Raw genomic sequence first — 14,645 nt, 5'->3', positions numbered from 1 at the left:
TAGCTTCCCTAGAGCTCCCAGACCTTTGGCTTTTATTATTATTATTTTTAAGTTGGACAAAGTCTTACATTGCAGGTGAGGAAAGAATGCTGGAAAAAGCAACAGGGCCTGTGCTAAGCTCTTTATAGGCCCCTTTAAATGGAATCTTCGTGACATTTTAAAGTAAATATCATTATTACCCCCATATGAGGCCCCTGAGTCTCAAGCAGTTTAATAACTTACCCAGACATGTTCTAAGGACCTTCCAGATGGTCTTTACCCGAGACGGTACTTAAAGGTGACTCTCAACCAGGGGACCACGAAAGCCCATGTTTGCTAAAGCGTGAGGAAACTTTTTCCCCCCAATGCTTTATTGAGATATAATTCACATAGCCTACAATTCACCCGTTTCAAGTGTACAGCTCCACGGTTGTCATCAGATCCAGAGCTATGCAGCCCTCACCGCCCCCCCCCAGAACCCTCATGTCCATTAGCACCCACTCTCCATTTCCCCTAGTTCCTTCCAGTCCTAGATGGCTACTACTGTATATTCTGTCTCTGTGGCTTTGCCTGTTCTGGGCATCCATGTAAATAGAATCCTACAGTCTGGGGTCTCTTGTGATTGTTCCTTTTCCTTAGTGAAATGGGGAAACTGTTGATGGAAGCTTATCCAAGAGACCTTCTTGGTACCTCAGTCTCCTCGAATTCCATGACCCTGCTTGCCACAAGAAGCCAGACGGTAGAAGCACCCAAGTGAACTTTTGAGTATAAACGAGATGCTGGAATGAGTAGTGGAATGCCTGGTGGGTTGGATCTGGACCTTGGATGGAACAGACTCCTTCCTTTTAATACCTGGGGGCTCCGGTGTCCGTAGGGAGAGGGCTACGTGCTGCCCGAGGAAGGTTAGGCATGAGGTTCCCTAGCATTCCCCGCTGGGGGGCCTGCTTTGAAGGTACGGTGGGCAGGAGATGCTGGAGGACCTGTCATTTGTGGGGTTAGAGCAGATGTGCCACTCTGTTACCGAGGCCTTGGGTGCCAAGGGGGACTTAGGAGAGTTTCCGGAAACCTCATTTTCTCTGTGTATTCTCACTCCGGTCCTCCCGGTTTTCTCCCCTGGTTCATGCATTGGATGGGGGAGTCCTTCACCTTTTCTGTTCTGTGTGCAGCAGCTATAAGGAATGTTATCAGTGTTGGGACTGGGCCCCGGGACTAAACCTTGCCCGTGCCTGAACTGAAACCCGAGCCGAGCCCAAAACAGCTGTGCAGGTTGTATGTGAGCTGGTTGCCTGTCCTGCTGAGGTTTGTCCTCACCTGCCTGGCCTGGGGATGGTGCAACCCTGTCAGGCAGGTCGCGTTGGCGTAGATCCATGGAGGACTGTCACCTCTCCCAAAATGAGTGGGTTCCTGTGGCTCGGGGCAGAGGGGGGCGCCTGGCTTGGGGCTGTGTGGTTGCTGAGGGAAGTAGAGCCGGTGTGCCCCTTCTCCAGTAACGTTCCCCAAGGAGAATGACTCTTCAGGCAAATGACTGTTAATAAGTGGGCAAAGAGCTTTTCAAATCACTCGCTTGCTTATAAGCTAGTTAAATCAAAGGAACCCATACAGGTGTTGTTCATGCTTAGAAGGCTGGCAGTAGAATATGAGAAGTTTTTATATGATAGCAGGTGACTTGGTGGGTGCTCAGAGCTTGGTTCTTACCTGGTCTCTAGCCGTCTGTTGTTTCCTGCCTGCCTTTCAGGTGGGGGGAAAAAACCCCACAAGGAACAGTGTGCTTCCCTGTATATGGTCATGGTAATGATGTGGCGGTTGGCACTGGGTCCAAGACCTTTCTGGTCTCTTAGGGAGAAATGCAGAGACCAGGGCTCTTAAATTCAGGTGTTAAGTGCTGAGTGATGAACCCGGCCCCTGAGCTGGAGTGACTTACACTCTTCATGTCCCGGGGCGGGGGGGGGGGGGGGGGGGGGATGGACCCTAGGATGCGGGTGACCGGCCGTGTTTCCATAGGGCAGAGCCAGGTGGCCTGGTGTGTGGGTGGCAGGGCAGGGCTGCACACGGTCCCACCCTGTCCACCTGGTGGTGTGTGTGTCTGTCTGTCTTTCAAGCAGGTGTCTTTCTAGTCTAGAACACTTGACAGTGAGCAGAGTTCCCAGGCTCCCTTTCCTCTTGGGGTCTGTAGAGAAAGAACTGTCGAGTTATCAGTGTGCCAACCCTGAAAGCCTAGGTTTTGATGTGATCACGAAAGTGTCTGGATTTAAATGGTCACAAGATGTTCCTGACTCTTCCCTTTGGAGCTGCTTCCGGCCCCGTTTCCATTCTCTTGAGCCTCCTGACCTGTCGGCCTTGGCACTGAGTCACTGAGCCGGGCTGCTGCCCACCCCAGTGGCCTGGATGACCCCGGGCAGGAGCTGTTGGCACAATGTCCAGAAAACAAACCACACCCCGGGCATGATGATGCATTATCGCCTTTTCCCGCTCTGGACCAGCAGCACCGGGGTCTTGCAATGGGCCCGGGATTCATAGCCCTGCGTCTGGAGCTGCGCTGGCCTCTTGGGTCCATCGCTGGTGGGCTGCTGTGGTGGTCAGCAGGGGAGTACTTACCTGTGGCATTCGGAGGGTGGTCAGCTTGACTGTGATTCTTCAAAGGTCAGCGAGAGTGTTGAGGCTAGCACCTCTCTTCCTCGAGCGCAAGTGTGACCTTGGATCTCCTGGAGACTCCGACTCGCTTTATGCAGAACATTCTAGATTTATAAATTAGACTTGGGCTTTTTTTATAGTTTGGATTCTTTCATTAAGGAGATCAGAGGTAAAAATGTCATTGTTTTGCCAGCTGGCTACCAACAGACTCCCCCGACTCTGAAAAGGTATGAGTTTGAGTTTTCTGGAGGGACTAGGTTATTTATTATAGACCAGCAGATTACTAAAGCCCTGTGATTTTTAAAGAGATCTAAACATAACTGGAACCCCTTCCCCCTTGCCTTGAGCCACGTACTAATCTTGCTAGTACTGTCACTTCCTACATTTGTAAATGACAACATTAGGGACCATGTTAAAAGAGCTGTAGGGCTCCCGGGACCTTGGACATAGCTGAAGGCTACACACTGGTCACTGAGGGGTTCCTGGGGATATTTGCATCACCATAGCTTTCTGGGGATTTGCATTAGGGCTGGGTGATTTTGCTGCTCCTGCCACAGTGATCTGGGTACTTTTTCGGGCGAGAGCCTCTGGATCATCCCACGCCAGGGGAATATTTTCCTGCCGGTTACCTGTAACTCACTGGTTCTCAGCTGGGGCGATTTTGCTCCCCACGAGACATCTGACGATTGTCTGGCTGCGTATTTGGTTGTCACAGCTGGGCAGGGGATGCTGCTGTCATCTAGTGGGTGGTAAGGATGCTGCTGGGGCAACCCCCACCACCAGAGTGGCCCTATGTCCGTAGTGCTGAGGTGGAGAAAGCCTGCTTTAACCTGAGCGATTACCGAGCAGCCGTGCCTCCTGAAACTGAAGAACAGATGCAGGTATAGGAAAGATTTTAAAGTGAGTGGCATACCAATTTGCAGATGTACATTTTAAGTTGTCTCCCCCCCCCCCATTACTTTATGTAAAAAAATCTTGGTGGTTTACTAGAGTATTCTTCCAAAAAAAAAAAAAAAGATTAATACTACATGAGCATGATGTTATAAAAACAAGTAGCTTCTCAGGCTTCAGAGAGGTCTGTGCCACAGAGTAGCCCTGTGAGCCGTGTTCTGTGGTCCAGCAGTGGGTTTGTGTCCTACGTGGTTAGTAGAAGAGATCATGTGAAGTCAGTACATTTGCATTTCTCAAAACCCTAGTCTTCTACTCTTCTAATCATCTTTTGTTTTTTTAAAGCCAGAGATCCAAAACAAATCATCTTGTTTCTCCTGGAATACTACGAGTTGTTTGTTTGTTTGTTTGTTTGTTTTTAAAGGTATAATTCCAGATTACCTTCTAGAATTCGCATTTTGCTTTCTAAGTCGTGTTCTTAAAAGGAATCCTCATTGACAGTACATCATAAATTTCATGGCTCCTCCATGACATTTCTGGGGAAGTAAATGAAAGGTGTAAATTAAGAAAAGCAAGTGTTTGTGGTTCCCACTTTAACCTTCTGTTATGTTAAATGGCTTTGTTGAAGAGGGCTGTCACTGTTCTTGAAAACTTGGGAAAATCCGCACCAAGCTGTGCTATTAGTTGCCTTTGGGAGCACAGGATGTTTGATGTGAAAATTATATGGCCACATCTAATTGGGTGTATTTTCACCCCACCGGATATCAGCTCGAGAGATGACTCTTCTCCCTCCCCTGCTTTTTGAGCTAAATTGTTTAACCTGAATTTCGTGCTGTTGAGAATTGCATTCCAGTAATCCAAGTGCCATTTTCAAATGTCTTTTGTCTAGTAGCATGTATGACCCAGCCATGTACATTTCTAGACATTTGGCAAGCGCCTGGTTATCAATCCCTCCCTGATTTGGGCGATGATAAGGTCTATGACACCCTTCCCCTCCCTCCCCAGTTTACACTCCTCCCTGTGCCCTGCGGAAACCTAGCCGCCAGTGGAAAAAAGAAAATAGAAGCTCTCCAGACCTCTGCTTCCTGTAAAATGGGAATAATCATTCTTATTCGGCCTGTTTCCCAGAGTTGTGTATTCGATTCGGATGAAGTGTGCTCAGAGTTCAAAGAGAAAGCAATTAGAGATAAGATAATGGCAATTGTGCCAATTGAAACATCAAAGAATAAGTGTATTCACATAACCATGTAGTTCACCCATTCGAATTATACGATTTAATGGTTTTTCGGTATATTTACAGTTTTGCAGCCTTCACTACAATTAATTTTAGGACATGTTCATCATCCCCAAAAGAAACTCCATACCTGTTAACACTCCCTGTTTCCCCCAGTGCATCTGCCATCCCCCCAATCTATGTCTTCATGGATTTGCATCTTCCAGACATTTCGTGCGTACGGAGTTGAGCAAGATGTGGTCCTTGGTGACTGGCTTCTTTCACTCAGCCTAATGTTCTCAAGATTCATCCATGTTGTGGCAAACATCCGTATTCTGTTCCTTTCTTAGAGTCAAGTAATATTCCATCATATGGATATTTTGTTGATCTCTCAGCTGATGGTAAGCTTCAGAATTTTAAAAATACAAGCTAGACCATGTGCTCTAATTCTTAAAATTATCCCTTCACTCTCATTGGAAGTTAGGTAAACACTCTTATGGGGCAAAGATTTCCAAGTCTGTGAGTGGTCTTCATATTTGAACAAATACTAACCTCAACAGATTCGACCTGGAACCAGATATTGGGTAAAGATGACTGTATATCAGTCCTCTCCTCCCTGGAACATAAGGCTTTTCACGTGTAAAGGTAGTAACTGTTTTGCTGGTGACTTTTTCTGTGGGTTGGCTAAAGATTGAGACAGGATCTGCAGTGACTCAGGCATGTCCCTGACAGCAGGACCGTCTCCTTTGTCCTCATTTTCTCCTCTGGTGCTCATCTGCTAATCACTCAAATGGCATCCAAAAGATTGTGATCAGATGAGGTTATTTCCAGCCTGGGGAGTCTCTCTTTTTTTTTTTTTTTTTTTTTTTTTTTCTTTTTCTCTGTGTGTGTGGTTTGCTTGTTACTGTTTTGGTTGTTGGTTTTACCCGATGTAAATATTTAGAGGCCCAGGTATGTTTACATTCTGGAGATAGGGAAATACACTGGCCGCAGATTGGCTACGCTGGCGGCAGCCCGCCCTGGGGTTGGTGTGGCCGAGGGTGGAGTTTCTCTGCTCCGGGTTAGACCCCGCCTGGGTCAGCTGCCTTATAATTGCTCTGGATCACTAGCCTCCGATGCCCGAGGGCATTAATATCCCTAGGTACTCTGAGGAGAAACTTTTCAAGGAAAACCTGAATTTTTTTTCTTTCTTTATTGGCTGCATGTGTTAGACATGGGAAGAGGAATCTCACTTTAAGAAGCAGGGAACCCTTCATGGTTGTTTGAGAGAACCCTGAAACTTAAGTGTTCTCTGGGAGCCCCCTAGATGAGAATACGTGCTCCTTACTCTGGGCTCTACATGTTAGCAGGTGGGCCCGTCCATTTAGTGTGGGAAGACACGGAAGTAGTTGGGGGTGACTCCAGTTCCTGTGTGTGCTTTCTCTGTTTGCGTGTACACGCACACACACACGCACACGCGTGCCCGCACGCACACACAAATTTAGGATTTTTTTTTTTTTTCCTGCCTCAGGACTCTCTTTGACCTGACTTTTGCTAACAAAGCAGCTGACTCAGGCAGGGTCCACCTTGAGGAAAGCAAGGCTGCCCTCTGCCACATCACGGCAGCCCAGGCATGGGCCCAGCGACAACAGTGGAGCTGGCTCAAGTAATCTGATTGGCAATAGCTCGATTCTTTCTGCGATGACAGAAAGGGGCCAGTGTCGTTTTGGAACCAGGGATGTTAGCGAACGGAGCTGGCGAGCCTTTCCCCAAATTCTTGCGTACCTTCCCATTCTGAATGAGATGGTGTCAAGGGTTGGTCCTGCCTGGGGGAATCCATTGCTTTGGAATATTTATATCCTTATATTCTTCCAGTGGGATCCCTCCTTTTATAATGTGGGAGAGAACTTTTTTCCAAACTATTTCAATTAATTCACTACTAGTTTTTATGCAATTAGGATAGTGCTTTCATAAACACCAAGGAGGTTTAAATAATGTTTTCTGATAAATCTGCCTTTGTCTGCACCGTGACTTCGTTACTATGCCAGGAAGACCCTCCGGAGTTTGATGTTGTCAGGAAACATATTAGCAGAAAATAGTATGGTATCTAATGCTAATAATCGGTTAGTGGAGATGAGAAAAGAAGAAATGTAATTGGGGCTCCTGTGGCTAACAAGATGTGAATTATGAAACCCTTTCCAGGAGAGATTCCAGGGTTGTTCCAGAAACCTGTTATTTGCATCTTAAAACATTTGGTCTCCACCAGTAGGGAAGGAGGGTGCTGTTTATCAACACTGCTCTCTCTTTCCGAGTGAAGCACTCCAAATTTCCTGAGTGGTAACTGGATCCCCAGGCACACCCAGCCCCTGTGTTGTCTTTACCGCCACACTCTGTCCCATTTTGGCTGCTTGTCTCTGTCTTTTTGTAGGAGATACGTTGGTTTTTAAGGAGAGGAGCGCCTAGTATAGACAGTACAAGTCCCAGTCAGCCCCTCTCCTCCTCCTGCCTCCTCGATTCTGCTCGGGGCTGCTCATGGTCCCTGGTGGCATAATAAGGACTTGCATTCCTTCCCAGAGGCTCGTCTGGGACAACTCCTCGCTTTAGCAGGAATCTCATTAAAGGCACAGTACCACATGCCCTCCATTAGCTGGATTCACACCACTTTCTGCAGCCTGTGGTTCTTGGACCTGAGCTTCTGTCTCCAGTTCATCCATAGCAGTGACTTCTGGGTATAGTAGATGGGCTTATATTTTAGGTCAACACTTGGGAATCAACTCCTGTTCTCTCAGAGTGATTGCTCAGCATGGTTTTTCTTGAGCTCACTGGCATTTTGCCTGTCTGGAGAGATTGCACTGTTAAGGGCAGGGACTCTCAGATCCATATGCAAGTAATGGAGATGGAGATCGGTTGCAGGGAGAAGCTTCACTTTGCACATACTGAGGTCACCATGGAACCTCCTCACTGTCCGAGGAAGCAGATGGGAGAGATGCACCGGTGCTCTGCTGGTGTCTGGGTGTCCAGGGAATTAGGACGGCCTCAGAAAGAACTTTGTTGAGCGTTCCAGCGATGTCTGTTAAAAAGTCATTCATTTTTTGCATGCCTTGGCTGATTTCCCAATATTAAGGTTAGCCATTTGACATTTTACCTTTCATCCCAGTAAAGCCTTGACCTTCACTTAAAAAACTAATTTAGTGTTAATACCAGCTGAAAAGTAAAATTATCTCCCTTATTCAGAATTACCCGAGTAAGTTTTTACTTTTTTTAAAAAAAGATTTTATTTATTTATTAGAGAGAGAGCACGAGCAGGGGGACAGGGCAGAAGCCGAGTGAGAGGGAGAAGCAGGCTCTCTGCTGCGCAGGGAACCCGATGCGGGGCTTGATCCCGGGACCCTGGGATCATGACCTGAGCTGAAGGCAGACACTTAATGACTGAGCCATTCCAGGCGCCCCCTTTATTCCAAATTCCTTAAGAAATTATTTTATACCTACTTTTCCTTTGTTGTTTATGATACTGTAATGAAAGAAACATGTTTTATCTTCAGCTTCTCAATATCTGATATTTAGAAGTATCCCCCCCCCCCCCCGGAAAACAAAACAGGTTGGCAAAATTTTCTGTTAGCCAAAAAGCATCTTTTGAAATGATGGTTCAAATCTCCATTCATGATACCTTATCCCTAAAATATTTTTCTTGGCCATGTTGAGCTTTTATCTCGTAAAAGAGAGTGTTACCATGCACACATTGCCTCTTCTCCTTGGATGTACCTGTGTCTTCAGTAAATATCTCCTCTTATGATATAGGGGCCATGTCCAGAAATCGAGGCACACTGGATTTGTACTTAGAGCCATTTGAGGACCCAGTGAGTTCCCCTCCTCTGCGTTCTGCTCGCCCTGTAGAATTGGAGCATGTCGGAGGTAGACAGGGCCCTAGGAAGGCACCCTCAGGTGACCCGACAGACTGAGCCTCAGAAACGCGGGGCACACAGCTAGTTAGTGGGAGATGGCAGTGACTCTGAGGGCCCACATCTGTCTCTGTGCTAAGCTGGAGAAGAGGTGACCTTTGCTTTGTAAAAAGGCTTCTTCTTCCTCTTTTGACTTCCCTTTGGGTCCTGGTCTTTCTCACCAAGATGAGGTCCTGGAGGGCCAAGGCAGACTTCATTTCTGCATCCCTTGAATGTAGGGATGGTGATCATGTTTTACCTCCACCAGCTCTGAGCAGGGTGGCCCAGGGACACGGACGCCGGCAAGGGAAGAAGGAGTTGCTGTCCGTGAATGGCCATTGCCATTCCGGACCCTAGGTCGTGGTCTGCCATATTTGATGACACCCGCCTACCTCTGCATGCATGCAGGTGTGCCCATGTGTCCCACACGTATGTGCCTCGCATAGACTCTCACACTTCGTCCCTCACACACGCTCCCAGTTTTGAAACATAATCGTGAAGAAAAGATGTTGCTTTCCACTGGCCACATCCACGATTGTGTCCTGGTTTGGCTTTACCTTTAATGACAAAAATGGTGGCTTGTCAGTAGCTCTGATTACAGTTTCTTTGCATCTGTGTTAAGTTGTTTGACGACATATTTCGAATGTAATTAGTTCCCACCAAAGTTACCTCACTTTCAGAGGTGAGAATTATTGATGGAGCTTAAAGCTAGAAGAGCATGACCTGTACAGACCTGAGCTCTCTGTCCGAGGTGACGTGTCTGTGGGCTTTGGTTGTCTGGGTGGATGGATGGTTGGGTGGATGGGTGGAGGGTGGAGGATGGGTGGATGGGTGGTTGGGTGGTTGGGTGGATGGGTGGATGGGTGGATGCTATTGCTGGTTTTTCGGTGTCCTTGTTTGTACAGATGTGATATGTGAGTAAATGATAAAGACATATGAGGATTTTACCGTCTTAGCAATTAAAATTTGTCATTTTGCTCGTTGGCTTCTTTAATGGAATGGCTCTTACCAGTACCTTTTTCTCAAATGGATTTCTTTTTTTTTAATTAAAGATTTTATTTATTTATTTGAGAGAGGAGGGAGGAGGGAGAAAGAGAGAGCACAAGTAGGGGGAAGGGCAGAGGGAGAGAGGGAAAGCAGACTCCCTGCTGAGCAGGGAGCCTGATGCGGGACTTGATCCCTGGACCCCGAGATCATAACCTGAACCAAAGGCAGATACTTAACCAACTGAGCCACCCAGGTGCCCCTCAAATGGATTTCTTATTCTTCCAAAGATGATGTAGTTTCAAAATAAAATTCTTCCATGTTATACATAGAACACTCCTCGTTTTTAAAGTCTGGGTTTTGCTTTGTTCTTTTCTGTGTAATCCTGGGTAGGTGCTTTTATGTCTAGACCTAGAGATTTAAAATAAAAATGATAAAGAATTTGATTACACGATTTATAAGACCCATTTCACTTCACAATTCTGATTTCTTTTAGAGACCCACAAATAATCCTTTCCCTCTTGCTTGGGGGAGAAAACACATAAAAAACAACAACCCAAATATATTAGGGTTTTCCGGAGAAACAGAATCAATGGTGTTTGTGTGTGTGTGTGTGTGTGTGTGTGTGTGTGTGTGTGTGTACGTGTATAACAAGATATATTGTGAGGAATTGGCTCACACCATGTTGAAGACAGGCAAGTCCCAAGATCTGCAGTAGGCAACCTAGAGATGTGAGAGAGATTGTGATGTAGTTGAGTCCGTGTTTGAAGGCCTGGGAACCAAGAAAGCTGATGGTGGAGTTCATGTCCAAAGACTGCCAGGCTTGAGACCCTGGAAGAGCCAAGGTTGCAGTTTGAAGGCATAGAAAAACCAGTGCTCCACTTGAAGGCAGCCAGGCAGGAGGAGGAGTCCCTCCTTTTGGGGGAGGATCAGCCCTCAGCGGATTGGATGAGGCCCACCTACATGAGAGAGGGCATCAGTTTTATTTAGTCTGCCAGGTTTTTTTGTTTTTGTTTTATGGGGGGGGAAGGAGCAGAGAGAGAAGGGGAGAGAGAGAGAGAGAATCTCAAGCAGGCTCCTCACACTCAGCATGGAGCCTGACATGGGGCTTGATCCCACCAGCCTGAGGTCATGACCTGAGCCGAGATCAAGAGTTGGATGTTTAACCGACCGGGCCACCCAGGTACCACTAGTCTGTCAGTTTTAATGTTGAACTTGTCCAAAAATACAGAAACACTCAAAATAACGTTTGACCAAAAATCTGGGCACCCCATGGCACAATCAGGTTGACACATAAAATTAACCATTACATCAGACTTTTCTGAGACAAAATTTAAAACTTCTTTTTCTTTCTAAGAGGTGGGCTCAGAATTCTCCCAACAGCCAATAGCTGTTAGCCAAGTTGGGTCTGAATAACATTATTTCATACCCAATCTTTATCTCTGGAGGCTTTAGTACTTTTTAGGGTTTTTGTTTCTTCAGTGTGTTCAGCTCCTCCTTCTATATTCCTTCCTCTTATTTTTCCGGGCGAAGCAAATTGTACTTTCTAGCTCATGGGGTTCCATTCTACTGCATTTAATATTTCAATACTGCCCAGCCACTTGTTGAAGGGGGCTGTAAACTCAGAAAGAAACAAAAGAGTAGAGTACACAAACATTACCACAACTTTTTTGGTGACACATCTTGATTCTTGATCCGTGTGGCCATGCCCAGGACCGGTCAACATGCTGTGTCATCAGGTGCTGAGTCACCGGTGAAAATGAAAGCCGCCATGTACTCTGTCTGCTTTCTGTCTTGACACGCCTCAGCTTCGAACCTTCACTTTCCCCAGGTGAAATGCATCTCTCCAAGTCCTCTGTCACAAACAGGCGGTGTAGCTGGGGAAAGCTAGGAGGCAGATTTGGTGCTGTTCAGTATCCGTGGCTCCTACCTTCTGGGGACCACATCCTAAAGTTGGTCAGTGTGGCCAGTGGCATCTGTGGTGCTAGAGGAACAGGAGGGTCGAACGTCGATTCCTACTGGTGGTGTTGCTCAGGGTCTCTCTCCCTGTCCCAGACAGCGGCCGCAAGCCACAGTCTTTCTTCTTTCTTCTTTCAAGAAGTACTGGGTGCCTGCTCCAAAGTACTGCCTTATAACAACCCCCTCATCATGCCAGGAGCATGAACCTCATGAAGCCTTCATTTACTTTTCCTGGAGTGTCTCTAGTTCTTTCCACATTACCCCTTGATTTGTGGATGGACAATTATTGAGGTCGGTCTGGCTTAGATGACTAGCCTACTCCAGTCAGGATGTCTCTCTCCCTCTCTCTCTCTCTCTCTCTCTCTCTCTCTCTCCCCCTCCCCTCAAACCCAACCCAAACTAGCCTGAGCAAAAAGAGTGTATGACTGAAAAGTGCACAGGTGGCAGGCATCAGGCATGGCTGGTTCCAGGGGCCCATTTACCAGGACACCATTTCTCTCCTTGGCCCTGGGTTGATGTCCCCTCATGAAAGTAGGTTGAAGTCCAGAGAGATCTTCTCTTCCCCCATAATTCTGAACCAGTGGTTGTGGTCAAGGGATGTAATATGCTGAGTACAGTTGGACTGAGGGGTCCACTCCATGTAAACTACATGGCTTTATAAACAAGTCAAGGAACTACTACCGGGAACAGCATGAATGGATGCTGAGCAGAAAACTCAGTGGATGTCTGCTTTCTAATCCTTAGGGTGGATCCACTGAAGAGTTTTGTAGTTATTAGGGGAGACTCCGCTACAGTTCTTTCCCCTTACAAAATGATTGATTTTGTATTTGTAGGTACATTTGATTTTGTTTATAAGACATTTTTTTACCCTCCAAAATTTGAAGTGGCTTAGAAGACTTCACATTATGCACAAAGATTGGAAATGAATATTTAAAGAAATGAGAAAAAAGAAGAAAAGCAGGGTAGGCCCAGAAGAGATGATGAGGATCAGGTTAATCTCACACATCTCAAAGCTGGGAGCTCCTACAGAATTGAAGTGACGTGCAGATTTGGCTCTGAGGTTCCCAGATCTGGATCTTAGGCAGAGGGGTGTGTGTGTGTGTGTGTGTGTGTGTGTGTGTGTGCGCGCGCGCGCACGCGCGAGCGCAACTTGTCCTCATAAACCACAGGCCCCTCTGGGAGTATAGACCCCGAGGAAAGGCCATGGGAAGATAATAAAGATGCGTGGTCTATGGTAACCTTAGATACATTTCTTCTCCAGACTCCTCTGGGGCGCTTGCCCTTGGGAGCCTTGCCTCTTGGCTCTCAGCACCGTGTTAGAAAACAAAGCAAACAGACAGGGATTTAAACCCCCATATTGCTGGGTTCCTTCCAGGAAAAATTGGAGGTTTAAATCATGTCACCTCTGGTGGGAGACAGTAAGGTGAGTCACCACTGTGACAAGGCAGAATAGGATTACCTTAGTTGTAAAGCTGGGCCGATCTTGAAAATGGACTCCTGCTTGCTTAATGACTCACATTCCTGTTTACAAATGAGCGCTGTGGAGAAATGCAGAGTGGGAGGTTCTGCTTCCCAGACGGAGACCAGAGACCTCCAGCCATGGGCAACCAGTGCTTCCTCTGAGGGCTTGGGCTGCCGTTTCTGGGGGGGCAGACCTCTGGCTTCTGGCATTGGTGGCTTTCCAAGTCCAGACACAGGGACAACTGTAGCCAGCCAGGGCCCTGGGGTTGCCCCAGTTTGCTGGCTACATGGCCCCTTCCCACTTTGGGAGTTCACTTGGCCTTTGAACGGTTTTAATCCACCTGGATACCCCTTTCACCCTGTACCACAGGAGGACCAGGTAATATGGTAACCATGTAAATTGTTCTGGAAAGGTGGTTGCTGTTTTGTAGGATTTATCCTTTATTTCCACCGATTTCCTATCTCCCAGAGTCTTTAGCACCCACTATGCTCATTCTGCTGCTCTTGGGTGAATATCAGAACATAAGATAATTGGGTTTTGTGCTCCATCTTACATTCTTAATCCTGAGTTCTGTTATTTGGGATTAAAAAGGGTGAAGAATTTATGGCATTTTTTCCTCATATACACCCTTTAAAAACTTGAGTAGAGAAGTCATACACCCATACAAAGGACACAGGCATTTTCCTTTTTAAAAGACAATTAAAATGATATTTCTTTGTTGTGAAATAGCCCCTCTTGGATCGCAGGTCTCTCTTTATGCCCCTAAATTCTCCATCCTGTTGATAGAGCAGTAGTCAACATCTGGACAGCCGTCCGAGTCTACACAGCAGCACCATGAGTTGACTGAGACCTGGTCCGTATTCCCCTTCTGCCATTTACTCGCTGTGTGACCTTGGGCATGCTCCTTAAGTCTCTGAGTCGGTTTCCTCCTCTGTAAAACGGGCACATACCTACCTCACAGGGTGGTTGTGAGGAGCTGCAGAACACCATGCACGTTCCCGTCAAAAGCCCCAGACAGAGTAGGCAGGCAGTGAACCAAAGCTGCGGGCGTTCTAGAGCTCAAGCTGTGCTGAAATTCAGTATGGCACATGCTTCTTGAGCACTCAAGGTGTGTGCTGCCTGATGCTTCCCAGGGATCCAGAGATGGAGGTGTAGTCACCCCTCACCGAAAAATTGTAGACCGGCAGAGGGGAAGGTGACTAGACAGATCCCCAAATAGCTCTAGCACTGGGTGGCACCATACTTGATTGCATTTTTGTAGGGTAGAAATACCAGCGGTGTCACATGGTTTAAATTAATAGAACATTCAGTAAGGTAAGTTGAGAGAGAGGGAGAGGGAGAGGGAATGCCGGCCAGCTGGCTCGGTGGAGGCTCAGAGCAAGGAATGGCTGAGCCCACTGGGGGGGGGGGGGGATGGGCAGAGGTGGGGACTGCGGGCAGGGATGCAGCAGAAAGGCTGCATAGAGGACACTGTGTTTAAGATGTTGCTAGAGGGGGCCCCAGGCTGGAAGGCAGGGAGGTGGAAGAGTCCTGGGGTCGCGTCGGGAACCACAGCCCGCCTTGCTTGGAGTTTGTAGAGAAGTGTGGGGTCAGGGAAGAAGGTCAGGCTGGG

General features: G+C 47.2%; 1 protein-coding gene across 18 annotated transcripts in view; it reads left to right on the top strand.

Moving 5' to 3' along the window:
- Positions 1–14,645, top strand: part of TCF7L2 (transcription factor 7 like 2) — a 196,261-nt gene that overhangs the window by 109,087 nt on the left and 72,529 nt on the right. The window lies entirely within an intron of this gene.

This window comes from Callorhinus ursinus, unplaced genomic scaffold (genome assembly GCF_003265705.2).
Source record: "Callorhinus ursinus isolate GAN/ISIS: 27379988/994484 unplaced genomic scaffold, GSC_fseal_2.0 scaffold20, whole genome shotgun sequence".
In the NCBI taxonomy this organism is placed as follows: domain Eukaryota; kingdom Metazoa; phylum Chordata; class Mammalia; order Carnivora; family Otariidae; genus Callorhinus; species Callorhinus ursinus.
The sequence above is the reverse complement of the archived record's forward strand: the minus strand, read 5'-3'. Positions and strand labels throughout refer to the sequence as shown.